The 17257-nt window shown below is 46.9% G+C and overlaps 1 long non-coding RNA gene across 1 annotated transcript; it reads right to left on the reverse strand.

Annotated features, from left to right (window-relative positions):
* Positions 1-7660: 7660 nt before the first annotated feature.
* LOC108497379 lies at positions 7661-9575 on the reverse strand. The gene is made up of 3 exons (XR_001874793.1): positions 9550-9575; positions 7866-7966; positions 7661-7774 (listed from the first exon to the last, which is right to left on the reverse strand). It is a non-coding gene; the product is annotated as an uncharacterized LOC108497379 (long non-coding RNA).
* Between the last annotated feature and the right edge of the window lie 7682 nt (positions 9576-17257).

A 17257-nucleotide genomic window follows, 5' to 3' on the forward strand; every position in this document is an offset into this window, starting at 1 on the left:
TCCCTTCAGAACTGCTGTGGTGTTCATTTGCATCATAGATTCATGACCAGGCACATTTAACAGGATGAACCAAAATGCTTCTAAATGCAGTGTTAGATCCATTGTAAAATCCAGGGCAACTACAGAATCAGCCCAGGTGTAGCTGTACTAGGGCCTGTTGGTGTGTTTCTGCATTGCTGCAGAAACATAACCCAAAACCCTTTATTCCCTGCTGGGGTTGCTTATCAGGGATTGTAGCCATGAGCTGCATCAAGGTCATCCACTCGCCTCGGCAGTGCTGGGGACCCCCTGCCTGAGGAGACCCTGGGAACAAGGGTGTCTTTGGTGTTTCTCACACTCAGACGCACCCTCCAGCGTTTCATGGCTGTGGTGGGATGCAAAATGCCTCTGTCTCACCAGCTTCCTTCCTTCCTAGCCTTGGAGGAGGTGACTGGGGAGCACAGATACATAACAGAGGCGAGCTTTGTGCCTTAAGCAAAAAAAAAATTCTCCGCAGCTCCCACAGGGTTTTGTCTCCTTTTCCCTTCCTCTTACAGTCTCTCCACCTTCCCCAACCCTCCCCAGCTCTTTGATGCTGAGGTCCAAGCAGGGCACTCTCCTGATGGTTGTTTCCCTTTTCATCACTATCATCAAGGGAAATAAAAGTATATTTTTTCCCCCCTCTTGTAGAGCTGGTGGACTCTTAAAGGGGTGTTTTTTTCTCCAAGAACCGAGATCCCTGAGGAATCTGCCTCCCTTGCATCTTTCTTGTGTTGAGGTGGAATTAGTCACATTTTTTGCAGATGACAGCAGCTTCTCAGAAAAAAAAAGAGCAAGTTCTGGACAATTTATAGGCTTATGCAAAAAAATAGTAAATCGGTCTTGTTCTAGTTTCTAGCTGTTTGGACTGTGTTCTCTTTTCATTGCACACAAGCAACTTCCATCACCACTAATATGCAAATAAAGATATTTGACCTCAATCTTTCCTACAGGGAGAAAACCCTCAGCAATGCCACATATCCAACAGCCAAGACTGGTCACGTGTCAGACTGTATTTTCTTCCCTAGCTTGAATCCATGCAGGCTAAGAAACACACGGGTTCCCAAATACCCATAGTTATCAAAGAAGATCCAGATTTCTAAGGATGTTTCAGCTCAGTCCTTCCTCAGGTGAGGTTTTTCACAAGTTATTTTCTATATCACAGAAGTGTTATAACTACAAAACTGTAGTGATGGAAACTGAGACTCAGCTGGTGAGAGCTGTTTAGTCTGTTGTTAATATACAGCAGGCAACTCACAGACACTGAAACTGCAGCTCAGATCCCTGTCCTTACCCAGGCATTTTCTGCATACCAAAATTAACTGTGGTCAACGAAGAAACCTTGGATTGGTCGACAGTGAAATCCTTTAAGCAAATGCACAGTTGAATCATTGTGCCAGGTCTAGGGAAGGGGGAAAATCTGAATTTAGGATGCATGCTCTCTGCAGGCCCAGAGGAGTTGTGAAATCCATGAGCTTCTGCAGATACTCCTTGGCAAGGCTGACTTAGAGTGGTGCAGAAGGGGCTGGTATTCAATATTGCTGTCTCGACTGGTGGCATTATGTGGCTGTGCTCCCCAGCAGAGCTGTGCTCTGTGGTGTCAAACTGCAGGGATGTGAGGTCCTCACATGGCAGTGGGAGCAACACTTGGTGAGTGAAGCTCTTGGTGCTCTGCCAGAGCATCCATGGGCAGAGTTGCACAAGGCTATGAAAAATTCAGATTAGGTCCGTCCATGTACAGCAGTAGACTTCCTCATATCTCATAGGTAAGGCAACTTATGCAGCTAAGGTGCATTTGAGAACAGGATATTAGGACTGGGAATTTTCCATGTGTGGGTTTGGAGAAGGGTACCGTCTTGCAAATGGAGAAGCAAGACTCATTGCTGTCTGGGGTCCAGTTTGGGCAACCCCTTGCATTTCAGTCTGGGGATTTGCTGATCTCTTCTCAGCTTGTTGTGGCTCTTTTCTACTGGCTTGCTACCTGGAAAAGGCTCTCCTTGTAACTCAGACTATCCCAGTTCTGGAGGGAACTGCAGTCTGAAACGCTGTTTGGATCTCAGGTTTCTGTTCAAATACTTGCCTGTGGTTTCTGGCTGTCTGAATGCCTCCAAGGACCCCTAAAAACCAGCAACTCTTGCTGCTGACTGAGGGCTCCACTGACACTTTCCCCTGCATCTCCAAGTCTGGGCAGCGAGTTCCTGTCCTGCTTGAGTCTGTTTTGCAGCCAGTCAGACAAGTGCCAGCCCCAGGACCCCTGTGCACAGCAGGAGAGAACACCAGCCCCCAGCCTTGGCTTCTGCTTTGGTACCTGGATGGAGTTGACCAAAGAGTCTGCCCCAAACCACACCTTTTATTCTTGAGGCCCCTCCATACATACTGCTCCTGGGGCACCACTTTGGGACACCACCCTGTGCTAGTCTGGCTATATGCATGCCCCCAAAATTCTGTGCAGTAACCTGATGCACTTCTCCTACTGATTATATGACACTAAAATCAGCCAGAACCGACAAATAGGGAAATTTAGAGGAAATACTGGCCTTCTCCCCCATCTGTTAAGTTCATTAAAGGTCGCTTTCAGCATCAAACCAGACATCCCCTGAGCAGCTTAGAAAATACTGAACGTCATCTTGGCTGGGAAAGCAGACCCTTGGGTACATCCTCTCGCAGCCAGCCTTCCTAGGAGCTCTCTCTCTCCCACTAAAATGTGGGCTTGTAAGACCAGCTTGTTGCATGAAACCAATAGAAACGTGCCTTTCCATTTACTATTCTGAGTGTCTATTCTCAGTTAAAAAGCAACTGGAATGTTAGGAATTGTTAGCAGAGGAACAGAAAACAAAGCAGAGCCTCCCTATAAACCCATCTCAAATATCATGTCTGCTTCAGCCCTGCTGTCTCAGGAAGACGTAGCAGAGCCACAGAAGATACAAAGGTAGTGGGAGGGCTGGATCAGCTTCCAGGCAGTGGACAAGGAGATACACCAAGGCTCTTCTAGTCCAGAGGTCAGCAAGTGAGAACATAGCACAGGTCTGTAAATTGCCAAGGGCATAAAGGAAATAATATTAATTGATACAACTGCACTTTGGAGGCACAGACAAATAGTCAGAAAGCAAGCCTTGGTCCCCAGCTGGTATACACAAGGTTCCTCTTGGAGGCTGATGGCTCTGTCAGTTATTTACTTTGGCTGAGAGATGCCTGAGTGCACCGCTGAGCAGAGGCTCTCTAACAGGACCAGACTGACAGGGGCACAATTTTCTGGTCAGGGCTGCCCATTCAGTCCCTCCCATTGCCCTGATGAAACACTCAGAAAAGGCAGCTGAGCTCAGTCTCTTGCTGCAGAGGAGGTGCCCTCTCCAAAGTGCAGAAGAGCTGTGTTGCAAGACTTGGTAGCCTGCAGGAGAGTGGTCTGGCAAACAGGCAAGAGAGATGGGCAAGCACAGATGGTGGTTGAAGGGAACAAGACGGGAAAAAACAACCTGGAGGGACAGAAGCAGGAGGAAAAAACAAAGGGCCATTAAACACATCAAGACCACATACGGTCAAAAAGAAACAGTTTGCCACTATTCAGTGTTTGTCAAGAGAGGAACATTTACCTGCACTGCTGCAGTGAGAGGGCATCGTTTCAAAGAAAATAACTACTGGTCCCACAGAGCCTGTGAACCTCATTGCATTTTTGTGTATCTTCCCAACCAGCACCTCCAGCCACAGGGAGTAAAGCACCCCAAAGTGCTGCCTGGGAGCTGCTTCCCACAGGCATGCCCTGGTGCCCTATTATTTTAGAGCCAGAGCAGCTCAGATCATGTTCACTTGTATTCCAGTGTAAGCAGCTCACGCTGGCACCAGCAGGTGTTACACCCTGAGGCTGAGCCTTCATTCATTGCTGTCACCACTGCCTCAGAACATTCCATTTCTAGTGGCCCCAAGTCAGTATAAATTGCTGTGATGTAGGAATCGACGGTGTAAGATCAGTACATGCATCTGACTGCTCTGTGGTTTGCACCACTGAGGCTCCATATGGCCCAGGGTTTGAGGACACTCTTGCTGCCCTCTGCCACACACGGCTTTATGCCTAATCTATACACCCCTCTGAGCACATGTGCACATTTCATCAGTATAGAGACTCAGAAACTCTTTACTTCATTATGACTGCACAAGTTTATCATGTGGAGTAATTAGGCTTTAAAGCACCGTGTCTCTCACACAACACCAGCACACGTCAAAATCATCAACAGGCTTGGGGAAAATGTTAAATGCAAGACAGACACTGGCTATGTATGTACCATGCCATTATGTAAAAGAGCAACAGCAGGTGCCCTCTTCAATATATGCAGTAAGTAAGGATCTGTCAAGCTAAAAATAAATAAAATATAAATATAAATATATAAATATATAAATATATATATATGTATATATACACACACACACACACACAAATTATGGTTCAGTTTTCACTTGTCAAGTGCTAGAATGTGGGCACTCAAAGCTATTCCAGTCTGCTCTGGGGTTGGCTTCCAGGTGCTTGAGTCACTTGTGTACCTGTATCAAAATGCTTTTTCTATTTCACAGTTAATTCACAACAGTGTGAGCTGTGACAACAGACTGACAGGTTTCCTGATGTGAGTGTTCCTGCCTTTATGAGAAATCAGAATTGTGGAAGGCTTTTCTCTTCTATATTATTTCAAATCAAATAATGTGTTTGTCAGTTCTACGCAGAATAAGAATATTAGCAAGACATTGGAAAGATAAATTATTTAATATTATGAAAATTATTTTACTTTTCTGGAATAAATTAATGTGAGTCTTGCATCAATCTTTATATAAATACTCATATTATATTAAGTTAACCTTGTAATCCATTCGCAACACTGAAATCATAAATCAAGTTTTGAAGGATGCTAAAATAAGAGTTTATTTTTGTAGGACCTAACTGTTTTAGATGAGGGTTTGGACAACAAAAATAAAATTGCAGATAATTCAGGAATACTATGCCTGGCTGCAAGAGAAAAGCAACTGCCACATTTGATGGAGTGAGTCCTTTAAATCACCAGGCATCCGATCAAGAGGTGGGGGAATAAGGACAATTCCCAAATGTCATGTAGAAATCTGCTGAATTTTATGATCCTTGATCACCTCAAAGAACAATCTACATAAAAATTTTACAGGCACCGTCTTTTATATGCCTGTGCACAGCATTTGTATGCACAGGTGAGCACAGACACACATGCATATGGAATAGTGATTTTCCTGCTGGTTTTGTAAGCTTCTGAACTGAATCAGTTCCTATGGGTTTCACAAAAAAAAAATATTTTTACAAAATGCATTCTTAAAGGGTTTTAAACTATTTCCATCAAAGCAAATTCCATGTCATCTCATGTTACTGTTATCATTTAGAGGAGACGTTAAAATTCACCACTATTTGTCCTCCACTCCGAGCATTTTCCAGGTCCAGTGAAGTCAAAGGAGAGACTGTTGGTGTCTTGTCAGGGACCTGTGGTTCAGAGACACACTTTTCACTAGAAAGTGGGTACCCCATGCCAAGGACACTGATTCCCAGTACTGTGACAGCCATGGGGCAGATTGCTCATGTTCTTCAGTGTAAAATGCCTCGGGTTTTTTTCATTCATGGCTTTTCCTTTTACAAGTTCAAATCTTTAGGTCTTGTCTCTGCTCAATAACACGTAAAAAAAAAAGTTTGAAATATTTTCCTTTGAAAATAACTTTTTGAGTTAATTTTTAAGACTCAAGAGATGGAAAGGGAGATATGTGTTCACCATTAAAGTAATTCTCACTTCTTTCTTCCAAGTGTTGCTAATATTAAACTGGCTTGGTGTAGAAGGTGGGAATCCTCCAGGTAGATGGGCCTCTGTGAGAGATGGTTTTTATTTTCCACACTAATGAAAATCCACTCAGTTAGGAGGTCATGTATGTTCAGTAAGCTTTAAAAAACCCACCAAAGTGGTGAATGTGATGGCATATTTAGTGGCTGTGTCCTGGGGGTATAAATAAGAGAGCCCTAAACTGAGCATGCATGTGCATGGAGTGTGGTTATTCCTGAAAATAAAGACTGGGATGACTCAGACATTGAATGTGGCTGGGTATTAACAGAAAGTAATAACCAGTTGCTAGGAGGCATAATTCTACAGTACCTTCCACTTTGCAGAAATAAACCAAGGGGGTAGAACACGGGGACACACCTCTGTGGGTAATAACAGTGATGGTGGCTGTCCCACAGACATAAACAGGCTGGAGCCTGGGGCACTTTGTGTGAGGAACTGCAGGAAGACAGACACTGCCTAGGGGTCTTTTGATGTGCTTCATGCTGCAGGACTTGGACCAGGCAACATACCTGTCCAAGCAAGAGTCAATAACAAAAAAGAAACCTGAGCAAAGCTCTAACTTTTTTCTTTTTTTTTTTTTTTTTTTGGTATTTCTGCCTCATTAGAATGAAACACTCTCCCTGGCACTTGTACTTTCATGCCCAGGAACTGAGGCACACGTTCTGATTGCTGACAGCAGTGTATACTAAGGCCAAATGTTGAGACTGCAGCAACACTGCTCAGTAGAAACATTCCTGCTGCAAGACTGCAGAAGTTGTGAAGGCAAAACAGTTAGGAGTGAGAATATAGGGAATGCAGAGCACACAGCACAGGCTTGAACCCCCTTTGTGGCAATTGCAGGTGGCACTGAACACCTCTGAGAGCAGCAAGGGAATCACTGCAGTGTCAGCTATCACCTCCTGCATTTTGGAGCAGCCTGGTTTTCCCCCTGGACAGAGCCAAATAAATGCACTGGCTTTTCAGGCAGCAGCCTGAAACGTGAGTGATGGCACTCACATTTTTCCTCACTCTGGACAACAAATGAGCGGCAAGGTAATTACTATCTCCTTCAGATGCATTGGGAAGGGAAGGAGATATCCTTTGGTAACCATTTTGGGTCTGAACCATTCACTGCACACTCTCTATAGAAAAAGTGAAGCTGCAATAATGCTCAAGGGATTTGCAATGGTTTTGTAGGGCTCCCATCCTAACAAATCACCGCATTTACTTCCACTGCTCTGGCTCAGCTGGGGATTAATCACAGAAATCACCAGAATTGCTCCTGGGCTGGGTGTCAGTTGTCACCTGTTGGGCCAAGGAGATATGTCCAGCTTCAACTCAAGCATGAAAAAGTACATTGTGTTTGCAGTGTGTCTTTGTTCAACAGTTACCTTCTCATCCTTGGTGTTTTCCCTTCTCCGTGAGTGTCCATATGCTGTGAAATACATTTTTTAAAAAACTTACTCCAAGAATTAGCTCTCAGAAACAATTCCTTTTCCAACATTTCATATGGTGTATCTGTGAAGCTCCTTCCTTGCATGTTGTCAAGAAATTTGCTAATTTGGGGTTTGTTGCTGGCACAGTGACCTGAATGGGGTGGCATTACTTTCACCCTGCTTATGCTGCTGTATAATTTGCAAGGCTTATTTTTATCAGCTGACCAGGTTTTAATTTACTTACTTGCCATTAAAACTGGCTGTCCTGCAAATAATCTTCTAGCAATATATATACACTGTCCAAGTCATTCACCTCTCCCGGTTACTTTTGGAAGCAAAGATACAACCGGGCAAAGGCTGATAAAACTGAAGTCGTGTCACCACCAGCAGGTTGCAGGGAAAAAATGTCTCAATACTGACCCCTCTCTGACAGTCGGCTTTAGAGAATCATTGCTGCACCTGCATGCCAGTGTTTAACTGACCAACAGCTGGGAAACACCGTCCTGACTGAGGGGAAACAACAACAGAAAAGGATTAGTTATTTTCTTAACAGTTTACATAATTTCCTACATCAAATAAATGAAGACTAGTAGCTTACCATCTGGCAACATATGGACATTATTCCTTCTTGTGACTAATTCTCTCAGTGACTGCAATTTTCCTCTCTGCAGGAACCTGAAGCTCATTGCAGCTAATATCCTAATAAAGACATAACTAATAAATTAACTGAATATCTTAAATGCAATCAAATAAAGGAAAACTACTATAAAGCATACAATCAAAGGAAAAAGAAATCTCATCTTTCTTGGATTTTCCACAAAGAGATGTACCACAACAGATCTTGCTGTTTCTTCAGTATGTAGTGTATCATGTTTCAGAAATTCAATTCAAGAAGTTAAATCAATTGGTTTAGAGATTAGAACTGTATCTTAGGAATCAGGAGTTCCTGGCATAGATCCCATATCAGTTAAAAATTTCTTGTGCTACTGCTGGCAAATGACAACTTTTCTAAAAATTCTTCTTCCTTAGAAAACTTTGAACCAATCCATACAACCAAAAATTTACAGAGGGTAATAATAGCAGGCTCACCAACTTCTTGGACTTGAGCACTAGAGGGTGACAAAGCTGCACCAAACTAAGACAGACTACAACTATTTCTGCCACTAATTTAACGTACATTTATGTAGTCCAGACTGATTCAGCAATCACATTGATTAAGAATGCTTTGAACCCTTTTTATTTTTTATTCAATAAAATTGAATTCAGAGACTAGTTTCCTAGATAGATAGATAGATAGATAGATAGATCATTGTTATCTGGTCTATCTGATTAAAAACTGGAAGGTGATCTTAAAGACAACCTAAGTCAGTAACTAGAAGCCAGGCCTTAACCAGACGAATCCAGGCTCCTTCTCCACTACACACTTTCAGAACTTCAGCTTAGGCACTGCTCAGCTGCTTTTGGCACCCACAGTATCTGCAAAGAGTTGGATGTCTCAGAAGGTACTGGCTGCTTGGGATACACTGTCATGTATCTATTTCAAGTTCTACTCTCTCCATGTCACCAAAGTCAGGATGGGAATCCCTTCTTAAAAGCATCTTTCTAGCACAGGGCTTAGTTGCCTACTTCCTTTTTTAACATATATATTACTTACATTTTAAACAGGTATATCACAGGTACTGGAATGAAACACTCTCTAGCATGTCCTTAATCTGTGTCATCAAGCAATCATTCTAGATTTGACACTTTGAAAATAAACCAAAATTACTTCAACTGCATTCACTTCCTGTAAACAATACCAGTGATCCCACCTTGAAATGTTATGACACTGAAGTGAGCGTAGAGAATTTCTCACCAATGTGTAAAGGACACTAGAAAAGCATCACAAACATTCAGAATATCTCAGAGTATTTGCAAATTAAAAAAGAATGTTGATTTATAGCTCAGAAATTAGGTCATGAGGAAAGAATTTCCAGGGCATACACTGCTACTGTGGAAACAGGATAGGGATGCCTTGCACTGACCACAGAAAACATGAATACTGTAAAAAAAATTAAGAATCCCTGGTCCAAGTGCCAGGTCAGTGAATAATTCGGCATAGTTCCCCAAAAAACATGAGCTTAACATGGAGTAATGATCAGAAAAGTTCAGAATACTAAGAAATACAGAGGAAGTAACGGATGACAAAACATAAAACTTTAGCATGCCATGGAATAAAATCATGTTGCACAGACACCTAAACTGTGAATATTGTGTATCATTACATATATACATATACCGACCCGCTCTTGCTCGTCCTCCTCCACACCCTCCCCCGGTCTCCCTCTCCCAGTGTCCCTCTCCCAGTATCCCTCTCCCGTTCCCGGTCTCTCTCGCCACCTGCCGGCCCGGGCTGTGCCGCCGCCCGGCCCCGTTCCCGGAGGAGCCGCCCCCTCCCCGCCCCTGGGCGGTCTCGCCCCCGCCCGGCTCTGCCCGTACTGGCTGTGGCAGCGCTGGACCGGCCGCTGCGGCTCCTCCTGCTCCGGACCCGGCCGCTCCCGGCGCCTTCCCTGCGGGTTCCCCGGCCCCAGCGCCGTCTGGATGGGGAAGCCCGGCCAGGGGCCGTTGGGGGCCGGCTCGGGCCCCGAGAAGGCGAGGGAGACCCTGGAGCAGCGGTACCGGATGGGGCCGCTGCTGGGAACTTTGTGACAAAGTCAACCGAAAGTGGACAGAAGATCCAGAGGTTTCTCTGGAGTGGAGGGGAAGCGCTCAGCCCCTCCTCTGCGCCGCCATCAAACCAAGTTTCCACAAGGGGAAATGTCACATTTGAGTGCAAAGGTGACTAAAGACCTGAGTGCCACCGGACAAGCCTGGGGGTGTCACTGACATCAGCCCTGAGACCCGACGGCACGGCCAGCACGTGGGGACAGAGCCGGTGTTATCCACGGGGACCTCGGTCCTGTCCTGCACTCCTTCGGGATGCTCCCATGGCTGGGGGTTTGTTTGGTTATATGGGAGTTTTCGGAAGGAGGGGTTATCTTGGGATCTCGTTTGATGGGGTGGAAGTACTGGGTTTGGTTTTTTCTTTTATTAAAGTGGTGTTCTGAAAGCATTTTGGCTGCACAGCCCCGCCAGCCCCGGGCGTGGGGGATTCCCGGAGCGCGGCGCTGTCTGGAGCCGACACTGGGTGGCAGGAGGCTCCCGCAAACGGCTCCTCGGGTACCCCGTCCCTTCCCAGCCCGTCGCCTCCCGCACAGGCTGCGTTGTGCCCTCCACCCCCCGCCCCCGGGCCTGCCCAGGACCCCCTCGTGCCCCTCTGGCCCCCCCTGTGCACACCTAGCCCCCCTCCCCATGCATGCCCAGGCACCCGGCAGCCTCCCCGCCAGCCGCGTTCCCGGGGCCGGGTGTGCAGGTGTGCTCAGGGGCGTGCAGGACTGCCCGAGGGGATGGAGGTGTGCTCCGGGGCATACATGCATATTCCAAGGTCACGGGGACCAATGCCGGGTGCCTGGTTTGGCGGGTGAGCAGAGGGAGCTCATCCCCCCCGCTGTTTGAATAAACTGGGGGATGCCTGACCGTGAGGGATTAACAGCTCCAAGAACTTCTCAGAGCACAGGAACCTTCCATCTGGGAATGCCCCTGAACTACAGCCTCCCACCAACCTCCTGCTCTTGTGTGAGAGTCCTCCTGCTCTTCCCACTTCTTCATTCACCCATAGCCCTTGACCCAGGAACTAAGTAAACCCAGAGAGACCAGAAGGGGCTTTGGTTGAGGTATAAAATGCAGTCCAAGAGTGAGAAGGGAGCAGCTGGGGCCCTCGTTGTGTGAACCTGCCAGAAGCCGCCTACACGTCCATATCCTGAAATTCAATTTTTTCTTAAAGCAAGTGCAGTGGGAGAGAGCCACCCGTGGCTGCATTGCCCAATAGTTACCCCATGTCAGCAGCAAGTCTCACGTTCCCTTTTACAAAGAGGGCTCTCACAGTCACTTTTGACCCCTACTGAGGGCTCTGCAGTCACCTTTGACCGCTACTGCCTGGGAACAACCAGTCTCTGATACTCCAACAAAATCTGATTTCTTAGCTTTAACTGACTCTGTGTTTTCTAACAAGCAGGACTGAGCAGCCTGTGGCCTGTGACCAGCCACTCTTGGATGTTTGGCAATGTGCTACAGCCTGCATTAGGGCTCCCAGTAGCAGAAGATGGGTGCTGTGGTTGTGTAGCACCTCTGCTGCTATGCATGTCTCCACTGTCAGCAGGTTACTCTGCAGCAGTGACTTCCCATGGGATTGTGGACATCCAGTGCTGGTGCCTGGAGGAACATTTGTCAACACGATACAAGCATGCTTTATGGTCCTGCTACTTCAAGAGGGACAAATACATGTGCAATGGGACAAATAAATAGGAAAGGACTCGTGGTTGCTCTGCCAGGTCAGCCTGAAGTAGTAAAGTACTTGGGGAGTCCCTCGGGGCAGAGGGCAGAGTGGAGTGCCCAGGCCCTGTTTGAAAGCCTGAGATGATTGGGAAGGCCAACATTCTATTGGTAAGCCACTAATGGCGATCTCTTTGGCACATCCTGAAAACTACAGTACACTGCCTTTGCCTTGCCATCCCCGGAGGAGCACTCTGATGTCAGCAGCCAGAAATCCTGCAGAACCGGCTGGACTGGCAAATGCATGAAAGTCAGCTAATCTGTTTTATTGCTGCTCCTCCACCCCCGAATCCCCATCCACTTCAGGCATCAGAGGGAAGCTAATTGACTTGATCTTCCTATTTGTGCTCAGACACCTCAGGTGATTTGGTTATTTTCTCTCATTTTTGTTTCCTAAACAAATCAGCTTCAAAGGTCGTGCTGGTGCAGGTGTTATGTGATACATATCTACCAAATAACTGGGGAGAGGCTTTGCTTCACCAGGTGTTCCCTGCATCTTTGAGTCATCTGGTCACAGTTTTCCTGCCTCTCCCCACTAACTGAGGTGAGATTTACTGCTACAGAAGGACATCAGATATTGCTTGCTTTCCCTCTTTTCCCTCGTCTCTTAAAGCAGAAGAAAATGGGGACTTCAGGGTGGAAAGGGCCAGTGTGGAGTGGCTTTTCAGGGAATGGGACCTTTGCAGGGACATGGCATCATTCCTCAGGATGGCTTTTGTAATGAGAAGGGCAGCTGTCCATGGGAATGGTGTCCTGTTTGGGGCTGGCCCAGAGGGGGAGACTCCCATCCTCACCTTACCTGACCCAATAGGTCTGACTCTGACCCTCATCCTGCTCCACCCTGCAGAGTGCTAGATGGGCATGCTGCCAGACTGTGTTTTCCTTCACCAGGCTGGAGACACAGTAGAAGCTGTGGAGGCAGGTGGGAGATGCTGAGCTCTGGCTTTGGCAGCAACTGGGGCAAGCTACTTTCCCATCCCTACCATCCTACCAGTGTGAGCAAATAAGAGCAGATTGCACAGAGCTCCTCACAAGGCCCCCTTGTCTTTAACACCCAGGGAGTTTCAGAGATCCCTGCAGGGAAGGAGGCTGTAGCTCCCTCCATTGGCATGTGCCAGGGACATGCACTGAGCCAAGGGCCAGCTGGGCATCACCGCTGTCTCCAGCAGAGAGAGGTTCACCCAGATCTGCACCAGCCACCCATGGAGGCAGGTCTCAAAAACCAGTTCAGGCCAAAGAGTTACCTATGTTGCACTCCAGGGAACCACATGGTCTTTCTCTGCCATGGCCTGCTCTTCAGGTCCCTCCCAGGGAAAAATTCCTGGCTAGGGGAGGAACTGAGACAAAACTAAAAGGCTGAGGAAGCCGTGCTGCAGGATACATCAGAGTGTTAATTGGGGCAATGGAAAGCAGGGGCTGCAGGCCTTGCATGCAAATATTTGCGTATGTGAGAGCTTTACTGTTTCATTTTGACATAATACCACAGCAATGATATCCAGCTGGCATGAATTGCTCCAAAATTCAGGCACTTGCATGCCACAGGAGTACCACCACAGGCAGGTGGAGGGAGCTGAGGTGCTAGAGCTGATAGCAGAAGCATGTGGGTTAAATGGGATTCACTCCTACAGGCACCTCTGGAGCACAGCAAAGCACCTACAGAAAGAACGTACAGAAACCCCCATGCAGAGCGCTGGGGAAATCCAGGGGAAGTGCTGCAGCTGCAGGTGAAGTTCAGCACAGCCCCTGCTGCATCGTGGCAGCACAGAAGGATTAGGGCTGTGCAGAGCCATGGTGGGGACAGGGAGGCGGGTGGGAAGCAGGATACGCTGCCAGGGCCTTACCTGCTCACAAAAACTTGCTGTGCCAGATGGGGAAACATCAGGACAGGCTTCAGTCTACACCAGCTATAATTAGCCAGGAGGTGAACACAGCAATACAAACAAGGCTGCAGGAGCTCCGTCTTAACCTGGATGTGACAAGTTCCTGGAAACCTGTTTTTCCCTAGGAGCTGATAGAGGAGGAAGAGCATTTTGCAAGGTTTTCCCTCCTTGGTAGCTGGATGTGGGGGAGGAAGGACATTTGAGGATGCCACCTCACCCTGTCCAGCAGCACCCACACCAGCCCCGCATCCCTATGTCAGTGGCACAGGTGCACACAGCAGTGACACACAGCCGAGGTGCCACACGCAGCTTGTTGCACTCACAGGACCCCATGGCCCAGGTTACTACCTCCTGCCCCTGCAAATTTTTTCTCTTATTTAGACTGCTCCAGAAAAATCACTTCACTTATTTGTTTATTTGTTTCAGTTACACGTGCCAATATGGCCTAGGCCAAACAGTTAATCCTTTTGGCTTGTGCAAACCCTTTCAGGAGGCTGGCTTTTCCCTGTTATCTGGGAGTTGATGTTTAACCAAGTCAAGCATTATTTGTTACAATCTTTCTGCCTTGCACTGTTGCCCTTGGGCCTTCTTTCTCCTCCCCAGATTTTTTCAGTCTGTCAGCATCTTCCTTAACTTTCACTGCCGTGAGCACAGGCTTTTCACGGTGATGCTGTGCTTCATGTCAGTCCTGTTTGGCTTTCACAAACTCCCAGATAATCTCTGGTCTTCTGTCCACATTGTTGTATGAGCAGAAAGCGGAAAGTTCTGCTAGAGAAGGCTCCTGTGCAATCCTACACATTTCCCATGTGATCCGTAAGTTGCCATTGAAACTGTAGGAATGTATAGTCTTGCTTTCCTTTGAGTGCAAAGCAGGGGCAGGAGAGGGGGAGTGGAAAGAGAAGAGATGCTCTGTTATGCTGCACAGGAGCAGTCAGACCAGCACAGTGCAAAACTACAGCATGTCAAATTTTGCCTCTTTAAATTGCAAAAACAACAGTTCTTTTTGCAAGAACACACAGCTTTGCTGGGTTTGTTTCCTCCCCAGGGTTACAAAATCTGCTCCCAAGCCCCCAGGCAACAGTCTCTGCTGCAAAGGCAAAGCCTTGCTCTGGTGGGATGCTCTCATGGCAGGAGAGCTTTCAGAGGGTGCTGTAACCTTCCAAAGGAAGGGCGAGCCCACCTTTTCACAGCTTGGTTATGCATTTTGTCCTGCCTGCCACAAGTAAAGTTTTGGTCCATATAATTGGTGTGTGAAATAATATTAGTCACAGGACTTCCTGGCAAAGCAGCTCATAAACAAGCTTTCCTCACTTCCCTCTTATGAAAGTTCAGCTCTCCTCTGCTGCGCTGACTTCTTTGTTTCCCTCTTCTCCCATTTATCGCCTGACTCCCATTAGTATCTCAGTCAGTCTAGTAAACATTTTGCCCCATGGCAGCCTCTTCAAACATAGCAGGGAGATCAGGCTGTGGAGTGCACTCTTGACACATCTCCCAGGGATCCTTTCACACTCTCTTGTAGGTTATTTTGCCGTCGTTCCTCATTCACACGCTGAAGAAGGGGGAACCAATGGCCCGTGTATTCAGCAGCTCGTTAGCAGGGAACGGTAAGAGGGTCTGTGATGCTTCCTCTTCCCTTCATCCCTTTCTCACTCATATCCTCCCTGTACTCTAACCTTTGTAGTAGCAGTTTCCTGGACTGAGTGTGCTGTTCAGCATCGGGTAGTAGAGGGTGGTATTTAACTAGGTTACTACTATTTATGTTTCATTGAAAAATACACCCACTTTTCTGGGTGTAAAGGTAGTCAAGCACTAGCACACATGAAGGATGTACCACCCACTGTGTGTTTTACAGATGCAGCCTTCTAGCACACAGGTCACACTGTCACCATCATAGCATTTACAGTCTCACCAGTAGCCTTACTGGCCTTGATTCACATATTTATGTCTGACTTTCTCATCAGCACACGGGTTAAGTGTATACAGTAGTTGGATCAGACAGAGAAAACTCCCAAAGCAGCTAGGAGCTGTGTACTTACGAGTCATATGCTCTTTAGTTGCTCCTAGTTGGCAGAAAAGTGATACTGTTCACATAGGGTCGTAGTGGAAATTTCCCTTCTTTGCTGCAGCCTCTGTCACTGAACCCACTTAGACCCACAGAGCTCACCACACTGATGTCTTGGTCTCACCCATTCACCCAGAGAAACCCTGGCCCTTGCATGGAGTTTTACTTTACCTACCAGGCTCTGCCTATACCAGTCTGATTGCAGATCCATGACTAAGAACTGTCACCTTATTGTCACCCCATTTGCCCCCTGGCTAGTCACAGCTCTGCTGCCAGCTGGGTTGGTTTGCAGCATTGCTTGAGGGTTCATTTCCTGAAGACTAGAATTGTGAAGGCAGGAAACTTTTCAGATCACTCTACTTACATATTGAAATGGAGATGAAAACCTTGCAGGATTTTCTGGTGGCCCTGTGTTTCCTTTTTATCTCTGTTATCCTTTTACCCTGTCTTGCTGTAAAACTAGCAAAGCTCTAAACCGTCCTCACCTCAGCCCCAGATTTCCCTCCATTTCCCTCTTGCAGTCCTTACTGAAGTCTTGAGCATCTCCTGATTTTCTCCACAAAAGAGCCACCATCTGTGGCATCCAGCAGTGCACACAAAGCTGGGTGCTTGCTGTTCTTCTTGAGTGACAGCCCAACTGGAATACAGATGTTGAATCTCATTTCCCACTATCCAGTGGCTTTTGGACATTTTTCCAAGAGATTTGTTCCATTCTCTCCTCTTGTTCAAGTTCCCTTTTAACAAGCAACTCAACTGTCTTTTATGCAAACAGCAATTTCCTTTTGAAGCTCCTAGTGAAGGCCATGTTTGTCACTCTGGGTGGAATTTGGGTAAATTGGACTGGAGATGAAAATGTCTCTGTTCTCTTTCCCAGGAAGGTATCAGATTCCTGCAGTTTGTGTGCATTTCTGCTTTGAGAAGGAGCTCAGTAACAGTGGTATTATCAGACTATCCCTTCACGTTGATTCCTGGCTCAACCACACCCAATTCACTCATCAAAAAGACCCATTGCCATCATGACTAAATTCCAACTGGACCTTCAGGTGGGTGTCCATGACCCAAGCTGTGGTCTTTCCTGTGCTAAGGCACCATGACTAATAGCAAAGGGTATATATGACAAATACAGCACTTGGATCCACTGGCTGTGACTGCCACTGCCTCGTTCGTACTCGGCTCAACGGTGTGTCACAGTTCTGTCTCTGCAGGGATACGGGAATGAAGAGCTAAAGGGAGAGGTTTGCATTTAATGTCCCACTTTGTCCTCGCAGAAGCAATAGGTAGAGGGAAAAACAATGGGTCTCTGCCTATCCTGACCACTCTTCAGGTAGTTGAATGTAAACTAAGAGGCATCAAACACACACCTCTCCTTACATGGGTTCCAGTGACAAGTGCTTTGCCACAGCCACATCCCACTGCTTTCTTCCTCTGCCTGCATTGGGGCAATCTGGAAAGAAACTTTGTGGGCTGGGGTGATGAGCACATGCCTCAGCTGCATGGAAGAAACCGTGGTGCCACCGTTTCTTCCTAGCTGCCAGCGTCGCTGCAGGGGCAGTGGATTTCTGAGCTGTATTCCTCCAAGGAAACTAGGAAGTTATTTCTAGCTTTGACCAAAGTTTTCTCTTCTGAGTGTCCCTGTCG

This window comes from Lepidothrix coronata, unplaced genomic scaffold (genome assembly GCF_001604755.1).
Source record: "Lepidothrix coronata isolate B3197 unplaced genomic scaffold, Lepidothrix_coronata-1.0 Scaffold2, whole genome shotgun sequence".
Classification (NCBI taxonomy): Eukaryota; Metazoa; Chordata; class Aves; order Passeriformes; family Pipridae; genus Lepidothrix; species Lepidothrix coronata.